The sequence below is a fragment of the Rhinolophus ferrumequinum genome, chromosome 2, assembly GCF_004115265.2.
Source record: "Rhinolophus ferrumequinum isolate MPI-CBG mRhiFer1 chromosome 2, mRhiFer1_v1.p, whole genome shotgun sequence".
Lineage (NCBI taxonomy): Eukaryota > Metazoa > Chordata > Mammalia > Chiroptera > Rhinolophidae > Rhinolophus > Rhinolophus ferrumequinum.
The window spans coordinates 1,929,835-1,945,354 of record NC_046285.1 but is presented as its reverse complement, the minus strand read 5'-3'; the positions used below and the strand labels follow the sequence as shown (position 1 = coordinate 1,945,354).

Genomic DNA, 15,520 nt, shown 5'->3' with positions numbered 1-15,520 from the left:
ACGAAAACAGTCCTTTCTTACCTAACAAATACTGTTTAAGGAAGAAGTAGTTTTCAAAACAGAACAATTAAAAGAGAATTAAGAACTATGTGACCCTCACACTATGGTTAGTATTTGCATTGATTAGGCAAAGCCCAATCCCAAAAGCAAGAAATGCACTAAAAAGCAAACAAAAAACACAAAAAACCATGAGGGGCCTTATCTCAATTTACCAATCATATAAAAAGCAAGTCTAGAATCTGAGGCTAGATTACTGCTATTAACATAGGGAAAATTTTGCATACCTGCTTCTGTTGGTCTTGTCACCTGAGATTTGAAGATTTGAATTCAGAAGATTTAAAATTCAGTCTCTCTGATCTGTGTCTATTCTCAAATAATCCTCTGCCAAAATCAGTGTTTGACCAAAGAAAATAAGCAACTCTACACTGAAGTGTTCTGCCTACCACTACAGATTTTAATCTTGTAAGAACTTGGTCTCACGTAGAAAGGCCAATTTGCAACATGGGTGTGGTTTAGAACTATAAAAAAAAAAAAATCAAGAGGCAAAATACAGATGTCATCGCCGTTTCTGGCAGATTATGACTGTGGTGCTTAAAATATACCAGGATATACATTTTACCCTTTAACTTCCATTCAGGCAGGTCTTCTTCCTATGGAATGGGACTGCCCTATGAAGTCTTATGTTATTTTTACAAATATTCCTTTGCCATTTTAATTTTGAAACGGCAATTTGGTTTGCACCATGGGGAAAAAATCATCAAGCAATTAAGTATACATTGAGATTCCTGAAAAGAATTAGGAAATAGTGTTAAACTTATTAAAAAACAAAACACTACACCCTACTGAATTTTTTTTTTTTTACAGTGACTGTAAAATTCAAGCATATGTACAAATTTAACTTTCAATAGTAACTGGAAACATTATGCAGACTTATACAGTGTTAAAGCTAGAAAGTGCCTGGAGGGTTATAGTCCAATTCTACTTTTTAAATGAGGCAAGAACAGGTTCACTTATGAAATCTACAGTTGATGTTCACTGAGTGGTTTACTTGCTGAAGAGGAAGTCTAAAATACCTGTTATGATAGCTCCATAAAAGTAAAGAATGGCTGTTATAAAACTGCTTCACAAAAGTGAAAGAAAAAGTTAAGGGTTTGTATGTCACAAGCCAGTTTAAAAAGGAAAGTACAGGGGGCGGCTGGCTGGTTCAGTTGGTTAGAGTGCAGTGCTCATAACACCCAGGTCGCCAGTTCGATTCCCACATGAGCCAGTGAGCTGCAACCTCCACAAGTACACTGAAGATAACAACTTGACCTGGAGCTGATGGGTCCTGGAAAAACATATTGTTCCCCAATATTCCCCAATAAAAATGTAAAAAATAAAATTAAATTAAAAAGGAAGGTACACAATGTATAATTCCATTTATATGAAATTCTAGAAAATGCAAATTAACGTATGGTGACAGATGGATGGTTGCCTGGAACGGGGTGGGAGGTGGGATAGACTTCAAAGGGACATGAAGAAACTCTGGGAGGTAATGAAAACATTTTGCACCGCACCTTGCAGTGATGATCTTGTGGGTGTATACTCTATCAAAAAATATTGAACCATCCAATTTAAATGGGTACAGTCCATTATACTTAAAATATGCCTCAATGACTGTTCAAAGTACACAGAGATGAATTTAAATATTTAAAAGGCACCTGCACTGAAGAAGGCTTACTGTTGCTCTTTACAGCCACAGCATGGTAAAACTAGCACCATTAAGCAGAAATACCAGGAGAGAGACAAATTCTGTACCAATATAAGGAAACATATTCTGTCCACGTGGTCCAGACCCACACCTGAGTACCTCGAGAACACCGAGGTTCTCTTCACAGGGCCTGCTGCAGCGCAGGCTCAAAGTACATTTTGGGGGTGAAAATAATGTTGCCTTTGGAATTCCGACATAGAAAGTTGGATGGAGTGACCATCAATGTTTTGTGCATCGAAAATTCTATTATTTCAAGGAGAATCACTTAAGGATGTTTGTGACCCTGCTGCTCTGGTATGAAATTCTGCCAGCATCTTGACTAAAACATGTATTTGCCATGTCTTAAATTTCACTTTGTGGGAAAAATCAGTTATCTGCCCAATGCATCCCTTAAAAAAAAAAAAAATGGATCCTGTGTGGTTATTTTATGATTGTTAAAAAAGTAATATATAAAATGAAAACATTTGAAAAATAAGAAAATTTAAATCGATCTTAAGCACATTATTCAGAAACATTATTTTTACAATATGTGACGAATTTCTTATGCACATGTGCATGAATCCACATATTTTGTTTACAAAGTTGGTATCTTTCAATATACAGTCAGGTAAGAAATTTCCCACATCATTAAGCATTTTTTGAAAACGTGCCTTTTGTGCTTCGTAATAGTCCATGTTATGACTATACAGTACTTTATTTAAGTATTCATGCTGGTAAGTAAGGTGATTTACAATGTTTTACATTTAGAAATAATGCTTCAACATCCTTGAACAGAGATAAGCAATAGGGAGTAAGGGAATTTGTAGCCCTGAATCCAGCTTCTCTAATATTTTAACCACTTCATTTTGTCATAAGCAATTTCACTTTCCACTCTGCCAGGAAGAGTGGTACACAGTTAAAATTGCCAGTATGGTGGCTCCCACGTTTGCTGACAATAGTTTTTTTTTGTTGTTGTTTTTTGAGTGCCTACTTTGTTTAAGATGTTGCAGGGGCGTCTTTAACACTGTACAGATTTAGGGAGGAAGACATCATAGAGAAGAACTCAAAAACTGGCAGTTGACACGGATTTTTTCAAAATACTAATACCTCTACTAATCAAAATAAGTAGAGGCCATACTTTTTAACATCTTGGAAAATGTATCCTAGGATGAGTAGGTGTCAAAACTTGTCATGAATATGTATTATCATAGGTAGATGGGCAGAAAGACTTTTTAAAAAGATTTTTAAAAAGGGCAGGCCAGGTGATTGGAAGGGCATGCACAAAGCCACGGAAGAGCAGGAGCACGTGGTGATAGGGACATAAAAGCAGACACCCTGACTGAATGAGTGTGCCTATGTCCCATCATAATCATTTTCTCAGGATCTAAATTACCAGAGAAGCAGGCACAGCGTGAACCAGCTCCTTGGAGACACACAGAAGTAAGTGTTGTGCGGCTCTGCTGGACTACACTGGGTCCTAACATAGCCTTTCCAAAACTACTTGTTTTGGAATCTGGCCCTGAGATGATTTCAATTTAGAAGAATGTCTAGTTCAATCCCATTTTCTCATACACAGCAACATGAATGCCTGGGGCCCCGCTGGCAGTGATAACCACTGCTGTCTTATTTGTCAACAAAGGCAGACAAGGTGTCTGTGGCAGGCGGAAGAATTCCCCCAAATATGCCCGACACCCTAAACCCCAGGACCAGTCAGTATGTTATCTTACCTGGCAAGAGGACTTCGCAGATGTGGTTAAGGGTACGGGCCTTGGCCGGGTGGACCATCTTGGGTTATCTAGACTGGCCCAATCGAATCACATGACTCAAAGAGCAGAGATCCTTTCCTTGATGTGTGAGATGAACTAGGATGGGGAGGAGAGACTCAAACTGTGAAAGGGGCTGGACCCACCCTTACTGGATGTGAAGACAGAGGAACGAGGCCATGAGCCAAGAAATGCAGGTGACCTCTAGAAACTGGGAATGACATTTAGTTTACTTCCAGTAGGAAAATGGAGACCTCAGGCCTACCATCCCAAGAAACTGGATTCTGCCAACAACCCAAATGGGCCGTTAAAAAGGTCCTCCCCCAGAGACCTCCAGAGAGAAGCAGCCCTGCCAACACAATTTGAGCCCAGAGAGACCTGTGTTGGGACTTCTGACCGAAAAAACTGTAAGACAATAAATGTGTTGTTTAAATCACTACATCTGTGGCATTTTGTATGGGATCAAAGAAAACTTATATAGGCTCAGACAGTTTATTTAGAACAGGATGTTCCTATTACTTTGGCCTTGCATTGCCCACAAGTGAGAACAGCTATCATCTAGGAGAAGCAGAGGGGGAGGGAGAGTAGGTTTGGGTGGAGGGGACAATATCGGCTTTACAGCTCTCCGTAAATAAATTTTCCTCCTGATAGGAGATACACACATATTGGAAGTTAATCAAATATTCAGTTCAGCACCCTAAAAAACACACAGGTACTACAAAAATTAAAATATTTATGATTCTGCCAATAATGACGAGCAGGGGTTCCTCTGTCTTGCCCCACCTAACAGACTAGGGCCCAGAGATACAACAGACACTAAATGCTACCCGGCAACCAGGGGCAGTGGTTCTCATTAAGTCATAAGATCACCCTGTGAGCTTACTGTCAATGCAGATTCCTGGGCCTGGTCCCCAAAGATTCTCATTCAGAAGTTTTAGGATGGGACCCAGGAATCTAAATCAGATCAAAATTAAGAATATCTGAATTTTGTCCCTTAATGAACAACTAATATGCTGAAAGCATTCCCCACTTCTCCCACCAAGCACTTGACACCTCTCCCATTTTGATCAAGGCCCAAAATGCAGTTCTTGTCAGGAGTTAGCCTAGAAGATGTTCCATATAAGAGACTACATGGTTAAGGGTATAGATTTGATATAAACAAACTTGGGTTTGATTCCGCTGCTGCCTCTTACCGATGAGGTGTTTGGGCAAGTCACTTAACTTCTCTATTCCTCAGTTTCCTCATCTGTATAACAGGAATGGCAAGACCTACCTACCCAGAGGTTTGTTATTACGGATTCATAAGTTCTTGAAACACAGTAACTATTCATATGCTGTGATTATAAACACTAGCATAATTCCATTTTGGGATGAAGTCAAAGCAAAATATTTATAAGCAGAGGTAGTTTGAATTCTTCAGCATTTTTCATTCCTGTACAGTATCTGGAAAGATTAAATATTTAATAGAAACAAGCTTCCACTCTGGACTGCATGGAATTGAGTGTGTTTACAAGAGGTTGTGTTGTGGAAAATAAATAAAGGGAACCATAATATCCTTATCTCTCTGAGGTTACATATACCCAAGGAGGCCTAATTTTATACCACACCTACAAAAAGGTTGGCTGAAGTAAAAAGACTTTTTTCCCAGGCACAAGATTTAGGAAATATGTCTCTTTTTCCACCTTAGGATATGAAATGCCAAGGAGCTGGACTGCAGTGACTCACCAGGCCTCCATTCTGATTGGAAAACCGCTGAAGGGGAAAGTGAACAACCTGCTCAACATTACAAAGCAAGTTCACTAACCCCCACTGCTGGGGAAAACGAAGGACAAAGAGTCATGTCACTGAACAATATGTGCCATTCAAAACCATGGAAATGAACAGACACAAACAGGACGCACTCAGCACGGAAGTTTGGAGTCCCTGCTAATGACAGATGATCCTGTAGTTGGGTGACAGCAAGAAAAATAAATCAGAGACAACATTTCTAATTAATGAAATATGAAATAAACAATTAATTATAAAGAATGATGTTGGGAGGAATACAATACTTATTGCTATTTTCTATATCCTTTAGTGTTCTTCCTCTCTCTGCTTGCATTCATTCTTTCATCATTCCTTTTTCTCTCATTTATCCTTTTTAGGAAAGGTAGGAAACATTAACAGATGAGAAAAGGGGCATCTGAAGACAGTCTTCGTGTTGGCACCTGCTGATCCTTCACAGAGTGCAATCAGTCCTCTAGGAGGGGATGGTTATCTGTCGGGGGGACCATTCTCCTATCTTTATGTCTCAATGAGGCCTGCTCTGAAGCAGCACTTCGGGCCCCTTTCTCTGCTCCTTTATCACTTTCCCCAAAGACTCGGAACAGATTCATCTCACCAGGGCAACCAGAAGTGTCTGGGATCCGCTGAACCTCATTCCTGTATTGCACTGATTCTCAACCTTTCATTGCAACAGAATCACCAGGAAGGCTTTTAAACCATGGGCTCCTGGACCCCACTCCCAAGAGTATCCCATTGCAGTTTGTCTGGGTTGGAGACCACAGATCTGCATTTCTAACAAGTTTTAAGGCAATGCTGACACTGCCAGTCTGAAGCCCACACGTTGAGAACCACTGCTTTACTCAAAGGGGCGAAAGTGTTCAGGGGCATTATCCTCACATGGCTTGCCCCGTCCCTCTTCAGCAGTAGCTTGTCTTCAGAACACAAGAACTCTCCCTTTCCTCCATATAGTGAGCAATCCAGAGGCACCTGCCCAGCAGGTCTACCTGGGATGTGGTGGGAAGAAGTGAAAATTCCGGGAGGAAAGGTATGAGGAAGACCACTTGACCACACAGGCCCAGGCTGCATTCCCGGTTGGTTCAGCTCCCCCAGGAATAAAGCTGGTATTGTGAACTCTATCGAGAGGCCTCTGTTTCTTAATCAGTTCAGAGAATATAGAGAAGAAAATGAATTATCAGCATGATTGTGGGAATGACACGGCATCTGACTGGGATTCCAAAGGTAGGATTGTTCTGGAGGCACCTTAGATATGACCCTGTCTTATCTAAGCCACAATGCTGAAGCCGCATGTGATCAGCAGACGAACTAATGTCCCTGCTCCTGAACGTGCAGTTCTTTAAGTGGCGAGGAGAGGACATAGGGCCTCCAGGAAGTGCAGCCTAGGTTACCTATGTGGGTCAATCATCAACAACCCTCGGACCAGGTTAGCAGGCTCAGCAGCCCCACCCACCCTACCTCCCAGAGCGATATCAAGCCCTCAGGCAGTTCTTCAGGGCCTCGGGCACCTCCTGACCATCCCTTCCACCCCCACCTTCCATCTTTGGGTCTAGCAGCTCTGCTTCTGTGCCATGGTCTGCCCACCTACCCACATCCTATAATGACGCTTCTGATGGATCTCAGGTGACACCAGGCTTCAAACCCTGCAGCGTCGCCAGGCTTGTCCTCCCTCTGCTCTGCCCATTCAGCTCCTGAAGCCCACAACAGCGTTCAACATCCCAGCCCCAACTCTGGGAGGTTAATCTGGAGAGCAAAAGGTTTTCCTCAAAAAGAGCAGTAAAATTGAAACACAATCTCATCAGCCAAACCGAAAAAAAGTGAAAAGGGTGAAACCCACACCAGCTTTTGCATTCTATAGCCTCCACACTCCTGGGACCCCCATGTCAGGGCTCTTATAACTTCTTTACCACACTAAGAGATTCTCCAGACCGCCAAAGGGACAAAATGGCACCCAGGGCCCAAATCCGGCCTGAACACATAAACTCTGTGGCTCAGGAAGTGTTTTTTTAAATTGTGGAGCTAACGTAAAACTTAGGAGATAAACATAAAATTCAGATTTCTATTTTCACTTTTAGAATCAGAAGGTCTGGCAATACCAAGCCCACATTTCCACATGGTAACATCAGGCTAGGCCAGTGACAGTCACACCCTTTGGATAAGGTACAAACCAGTTTGCCACAATCCTTTGGAACCCTGCCCTCCCCCTTCTCCCACTGCCTTTCCTTCAGAGAGCAAACATGAACAAACAGTAGCTAAGCACAAGTCTACTTCCTGCCACTGTTAATTTCCTGACATACCCCCGAACTCAAATTACAGTATTGTGTGGTAGACAGAAAGAAACATATGTATTTTTCTTCTCCTCAGCTGGTGGTTGCTTCCATTATCAGTTATGAAGCCATAATTGTAGGACTCATGACGAATGGGCAAATGTCTATACCAAAGTGGCCTAGACTCCTGGAGGGTGAGGTGAGAGAGGGTAAAGTGGCTCAAAAGAAAAACCTAATGTTCTTTTCAACATCTCTCATTCCTTCAAAGATTAGGATTCATGAGAGAAAAAAAAAGCCATATCTTGTGTTGTTACAGGACAAAAATTCCATCATCCAAAGTTACCAAATGTGGACTTTTATGGTACACTTAATTTTTTTAATTACAGCACGGTGGCTCAGGTGGTTGGAGTGCTGTGCTCCTAACACCGAGGTCGCCGGTTCAATTCCCACATGGGCCAGTGAGCTGCGCCCTCTTCTGCTAAGATTGTGAACAACGGCTCTCCCTGGAGCTGGGCTGCTGTGAGCAGCCGGAGGTCGGTGTGTGCTGCCATGGGCTACCGTGTGCTGCCAGGAGCGGCTGGTGGCCAGCGTGAGTGGCCGGCAGCCAGCATGAGTGGCTGGCAGCCAGGGTGAGTGGCCGGCAGCCGGCAAGAGCGGCTGGCAGCTGGTGAGAGCTGCCATGAGCTTCTGTGAGCAGCCAAATACCAACATGGGCCAGGGAGCTGTGTCCTACACAACTAGACTGAGAAACAGTGGCTTGAACTGGAGTGGGGGGGGGGGGAGGCGGAAAAAAGGAGGGGAAGATAAAGCAAATAAAACTTTATTGTTTTTGGAAAGACCGTATCACCCGCTAGCACTTTTCTTTTGGCAATAAGTTAGATTATAGAAAAACTTTGAGAATTATTAATTAGAAAATGACCACTGTGCAATAAAATCGTACAAAGATCTTTTCTTGTCTCAAATCATGTTATTGGCATGTACAGTGAACTGGCTGAAAGTACTGCTAGGCCACCATCAAATGACTGCAGAGTCACAACCAGAGACTGGCTCCAGGGTACCTCTTGAATTTCCGGTCTTTGCCCATAAGATTAGATTAGTGAGTCAGTATCAAGGTAAATATATAATTTTCAAAATCCTTCCTTCTCTTTCTCACTTCCCTCTTTCCAAGACCAGCCCTGAAACGGGAAAATAAAATGTATTACATCTTCCCTTTCTTCTCAGAGACTTCCTAGGACAAGAATGGATTCTGTAGTCCTTTTCCTCTGGGTTCAATATAAAAAAACAGGTCCAAAAGTAAATTAGGGGAAATTTTAAATAGTCCACTCGGAATCTTTCACAGGTTGTTTTTACTTGAGATTTAACCTTTTCTACTGAGTCAACTGAAGGAACAATGAAAGTAGGGTGAAGGCTCTGTGTATAGTGAAACAGCCCACTGCAATGACTAACAATTACTTTGCAATATGATTTACAGGTTACAAACTGCTTTAGCATGATGTGTTACATGCAACAGAATACTCTGTAAACTCTATATACAAAGTATCTGTATTGTAATTTTTGAGCTGGACATGATGCATCATTCTTCTGCAAATCCAGCCCTGACCTGATTCTCAGTGTGAATTCAGGTAGTTCAGAAAAGGAAAATCTCAGCACACAGTTTCTCCCAAGCTAGTCTGAATTAATTATCTTTGCTCATAGACAAGATAAAATTAAATAATAAAAACTATTGGAACGCTTACTTCCTAATTGTTTCCTTTCCCAATTACATATTTGCTTCTCAGGAACAATATTCTTAATCTTTATTCACCATTTCTATTTTCCTACATTGCAACAAAAAGAAAACCCCAGTTTAACTGCTTTAATGTACATATTTCAGTACTTAGGAAGATGTAATAAATATATCTTTAGGAGCCCGGACTCTGGAATCAGAATTCTTGGGATCCGCTTCTTGTTAACTTCCTCACCTTGGTCTAGGCATTCAGTGGTTTCCACGGCCAAAAAAATGAAAGTGGTGATGGTAATATACAAATTTACATATTGTATATTATGCAAAATACGTAATTCGCAGAAATGACATTCATCAATAACTGATGGAAGAGTTCTTTATTGAATAAAGAGCTGGGTGAAGTTAATTATGTTTAAACACTGAACTTAAATAATTTAAGTAACCATTAAGGCAGTTCACTATCCATTTGTGAGAATAAAACCAGAGCTGGTTCTAGACCAGGGGTCAGCAAACTCAGCCTGCAAGCCAAATCTGGCCCACTACCTGCTTACTACAACCTGTGAACTAAGATTGGTTTGTGCATTTAAATAGTTGGAAAAAATTTCCAAAGAATGATAGTTGTGACATGCAAAAATTTTAAGAAATTAAAAAGTTAGTGCCCATAACTACAGCTTACTGGAACACAGCATGCCCCTTCACGTGCGTTTTGTCCATGGCAGCTTTCATGCTACAAGAGCAGACTGAGGCAGCTGAGAGAGAGACCGTATCAACCACAAAGCCGATAATACTTCTTACCTGGTCCTTTACAGAAAACGTTTGCCACCCCTTGATCTAGACTGTTGTTTCTCCGAGGGTGGTGACTGCTGGGGCACAGCTCAGGACCTGGCCCAACATCGTGTTCAGGGAATATTTGATCAATGAATATGGCACCCGCATAAAGAGCCTGAGGCAGGGCTCCTCTCATGTGCTAAAGACTATTGTTCTCAAACCACAGAGGGCCTTTTCAAACAGAACGAGAGAGGACTGCTCCAGTCTATGCAGCCCAACTAAGGTCTTTGTTATCCTATAACTCTAATGGAATTTTAGGCCACACTGAAGAGAATGGGGAAGGGCAGATCATAAGGACCAACTAAAGAGGAGTTCTACATTTTCCAGCAGTATTGTTTTAAGGAGAAAGAAATGGCATCACAAAAACACAACTGAAGAGAACTAGTTTGGAAAAAGCATTTATACAAATAAATTATACATACACACACACACACACACACACACACACACAGAGCAAGTGAGAGAGAGAGAGAGAGAGAGAGAGAGAGAGAGAACGCCAAAAAAGAGAGAGAGAGAATGCACATTTTAAGAAAGGAAAACTATATTAAAAGTGTAATATTCAATATACACCATAACAAAAAGTGAATACAAGTCATGTTTCACTTCTGTAATTACAAGAAGTGCTCAAAATAGTTACCATCAGTGTCCAGACCCTTCTGATTACAGCGAACTACTGCTTGAGCAACGTTGACCAAAGTGTCCACTTGTATACATTTTTTGGCACCCCCGGTATATACCCTATGGCTTTAGTTCACCACAAGCTTATTTCAATATATGGCTACTGAAAAAGTTTGCAAAGTCTTAAGTTGCATGTGTGTGTGTGTGTGTGTGTGAATGTGCACATGTGTGTGTGTCCAAATCACAGCAAATATTCAGTAAATATTAGGTCTCATTGTAATAATCTGTGCTAGTTAGACAACATCCAGAGTGTCACCTTCAACCTAATGAGCCTCATCTGTAAGGGAGGACAGTGACAAGCTTGTTTCTAGGAGAGCTATCAGCATGGTGATGGTTCCAACCTAGGCACCGCTTCAAATAAGGCAAATTGACAGAACTGGAGAATATTTCCATGGAAATTAAATCGCAGTCCTCTATCTGAATTAAATTAATTAATCACTAAATATTTAAGTGCACTTTTCTGTCTTTACTGGAGTTGTTTTTAGGTTTTGTTTTTTGAGGGTTTGTTTGTTTTGCAAACTAACCAATTATCTTGCCCCAATAAGGTGAGGCAGAGATTTATTGTTTATTGTTCAGTGAGTAGCCATATGTTCTCCCTCAGATCCAGCAGGGTCATGTGATTAGTTCTAGCCAATGGGCTGTGAGTAGACATGATTTGTGTCCCTCTAGGCCAAAACATTTCAGTATGTGATCCTCTAGCTCCCCATCCCTTGCTAAGACAATTTGTAAACCCTGATAAAATAACAAAATCACAAAACTCACAGCAGCTTATTTCTCTGAGACACTGCCCTGGAGAACAGCCAATACACACTGACATTTGTGTGAACAAGAAATCAATGGAGATTTCGGGTCAATTTGTTACTGCAGCATTGCCTACTCTATCCTGACTTCTACAGAAAGTCTGAGCAGAAAGAAACCTTGTTTCAGTCTGTGATCAACCAACTTGGGCCATTTACAAGGATTAGCTGAATAAACAGGGAAATTTGCCAAACTTTCCTCAGACAGGTATCTGTGCAACTGTATTATTTCATTTCAAGTGCGTTCACAGATTATTACCACACTTAATTCTATTCAAAGAAATATTAAAAACCAAATCCTCTATGCCATCCATGTATCAAAAAAAACTTAAGAGCTGACTGAGATATGCAATGAGTAATGTACACTGAGAGAGGTAAAACCTCTGACAAACCTTAGCTGAATATATTGTTCATCCATATAGTTCCTTTCCTGCTTTATGACCCCTGGGCTTCACTTTCAGGAGAAACACGTGGCAGTGGAGACAGACAGGATGGCACAGTGCCCTGGGCAAAGCTGGCTCAGTTTTCCTTTGTTAGCAGTCAACAAGTATGCTGTTAATTGGATGCCTGATTTTGGTGGGGGCTTCGACTCAGAGAGATGCTCTCTCTTCTGGCTGACAGTAAAAATATACAGTAAGATAAGGATGCAAGCCTGTGTCCTTCAGTACATTCCTGATTTAAAACCACCGGAAACTCTGGAGCCGGTCGGTGAGTAGGCTACAAACTCCCAGAGTCATGGACCTACGTTACATTCTCAGCTCCACTGCTGACAGCTGTGTGAGTCCGGCCACATGGCACAGTTTCTGAGCCTCAGTTCCCTCCCACTTTAGAAGGCATTTGGGAAGACTAATGGGATTGATGCAGGCAAAGTACTCACTACACCACGCTGGAACCATTGCTGCCTCAGAGCCATGGAATTCTTCTTAAAGTTAATCTGAATTTCTATTAACTTTATGTTTTATTACAAGCAAAACAATATTCTCAATTACTTTTAAAGCAGTGAAACATACACCTTTGGCTTTACCCTTAGAGTAGATGCTATGTAACTACAGTCTCAAAAATAAATTGTCGTGTCCAGCACACCACGGGCAGTGAGAGAATGAGAAGGGGCGGTGAAGGGTTAAGAAAGAAACAGAAGTCAAGAGATTTATGCACTAGGGGCCAAGGGTCTCACAGCCTCAAAGGACTGAGAGACCCTAATCGGACCACCTTGTGGCTTTTATTGATGCACACAGAAGAAAGCAACATTGTTTTCTCCAAGGTCTATGAATTTCATACATTATACTAAGAAACTGATTCAACCAATCAGGCTTGCCTGCAAGCAGCAGGACCATAAGTCTCAGGTTGTATGTACCTCCCCAAGGGACAAAACCTTTATGCTGAAACTTACTGAAATGGATAGATGGAGAAATGATATTATCACATCATTGAATATCTTCCCAAGCAGGTTGTGGGAAGGAATGCAGCCACAGAGGCAGCAGCTCTCCTTAGCGGGGGGAAGGTGGGGGTCTATGCCCACCTCTATCAACCCTGTGAGTTCTCCAGATGGCCCCTCTGTGACTGTGCCTGTCTTAGGTTGTTCCTTACTTGAGGACTCTTACCCGTCATTGACTAACCAGCTATCCTTTGGGGCCAAACAGGGAGACATAAGGTGTAAGCACAAAGGTGAAGCAAAGTCCCTGAAAGGATCAGTCTCACAGACTCTCCTTTCTTTAAGGGTAGGTACGAGGGGACAGACGGGTAAGCTGCTGCGTGACAACAAAATTCTACTACTTAATCTGATCATTCCCAATGTGATTAAGTCCTTGCTATGAAAATATATCTTGAGTTAAATTTCTGGTCATCTTCTAGAGGCAAGTGAATTTTTTAAATTCCTAAGAATTTCTTAACCATACTTCTGCTGATTTCCAGTTCTGATTATGTATTTTTATACTTCAAGTAAATTGCTCTGATTTTTTCATACTAAAAACCAATGTCACAACAGTCTGATCATTAAGAAAAGAAAAATGAGACGAATTCCAATAGAGGGGCCTCCTACAATATACCTACAAGAAAGACCACCACACCTCAGAACTCTCAAGGTCATCCATATGAAAAGATGCTCAAGGTCACTAATCATCAGAGAAATGCAAATAAAAACCATAATGAGATATTACCTCACACCTATCAGAATGGCCATCATCAATAAATCAACAAACAACATGTGCGGAGAAAAGGGAACCCTCGTGCACTGTTGGTGGGAATGCAAATTGGTGCAGCGACTACGGAAAACGGCTCAAAGTTTCCTCAAAAAATTAAAAATAGAACGACCATATGACCCAGCAATTCCACGTCTCGGTATTTATGTGAAGAAATCCAAAACACTAATTTGAAAAGATATATGCCCACCTATGTCCACTGCAGCATTATTTACAATACACAAGATGGAAGCAACCTAAGTGCTCATCAATAGACAACTGGATAAAGAATAAGTGATACATATATACAATGGAAAATTATTTGGCCATAAAAAAAATGAACTCTTACCATTTGTGATAACACGGATGGACCTAGAGAGTGTCATTCTAAATGAAATAAGTCATATAAAGACAAATACCATATGATCTCTATTATATGCAGAATCTAAAGAAAAAAATAAATGAACAAATAAAACAGAGAACAACGGATTGTTGCTAGGTGGAAGGAAGGGGTTGAGAGGCTGGGTGAGAAAGGTGAAGGGATTAAGAAGTACAAATTGGTAATTACAAAACAGTCACTGGGATGTAGGGTACAGCACAGAGAATATCATCAATAATGTTGCAAAAACTATTAGGATGCCAGGTGGCTACTAGACTAGTCAGGGAGATCACTGCATAAATTATATAAATATCTAACCACTAAGTTGTACACTTGAAACTAATATAAAATAATATTGAATGTCAACTATAACTGAAATAAATACTCTCAAGGTCATCAAAAAACAAGGAAAGTCTGAGAGCTGTCACTTAACCAAGAGGATCCTAAGGAGAAATGACAAGTAAACATAACGTGATATTGTAGATAGAATCCTCGCACAGAAAAAGGACTTGAGGTAAAATCTAAGAAAACATGAATAAACCATGCACTTTAGTTAGAATACTGTAACAGTACTGGTTCATGAATTCTAACAAATGTACCATACTAATGTAACATGCCAATAATAGGGTAAAATGCATGTTGTTATGGTAGTACAGTCTCTGTACTATCTGCTTAATTTCTCGGTAAATGTAAAACTGTTCTATAATGTAGAGTTTATTACAAAAAGAAATGTCACCGCAATCAGATACCAACTTCACACCCACTAAAATGGCCATAATCAAAAAGACAGGTGATAACAAGTGCTAATCAGGATGTGGAGAAACTGGAACTCGCACACACTGCTGGTGGGAATGTAAAATAGTGCAGCCGCTTTGGAAAACAGTCAGGTACTTCCTCAAAATGTTGGATGTTGACTTCCACATGACCCAGTAATTCCACCTCTAGGTATATGCCCAAGAGAAATGAAAACGTATGCTGCCCCCCCAAAAAACACCTGGTTCACAAATATTCATAGCGGCATTACTCATAATAGCCAAAAAGTGGGAACAACTCAAATGTCCATCAACTGATAAGAAAACTGAAAATAAAATGTGTTAGATCCATTATTCAGCCACAAAGAATGAGGTATTGATGCAATGGCATGAATGAACCTTGAAAACATCATGCTAAGTGAAATAAGCCAGACACAATATCCATATACATGACATTTCAAGAATATGCAAGTTTAGAGACAGAAAGTAAACTTGTCCTTGCCTAGGTGGGCTGGGGGAGGGGAGTGCCGTGAGAAATGAAGATTGAGCGCTAATGGTTACAAGGTTATGACAATATTCTAAAACTGACTGTACACTTCAAATGAATGAATTAGATCTCAATAAGGCTGTTATTTTTAAAAACAATAG

General features: G+C 40.8%; 1 protein-coding gene across 3 annotated transcripts in view; it reads right to left on the bottom strand.

The window, feature by feature from the left end:
* The window catches only part of PLS1 (plastin 1), a 99,036-nt gene that overhangs the window by 70,309 nt on the left and 13,207 nt on the right, over positions 1-15,520 (bottom strand). The window contains exon 1 of one of the 3 annotated variants that reach the window (XM_033125526.1): positions 285-450. The exons of the other annotated variants lie outside the window; for them this stretch is intronic. The gene's annotated coding sequence lies outside the window, so the exon portion shown is untranslated. Of the gene's footprint in view, positions 1-284; positions 451-15,520 lie in introns of those variants that run through there. 3 annotated transcript variants of the gene reach the window in all.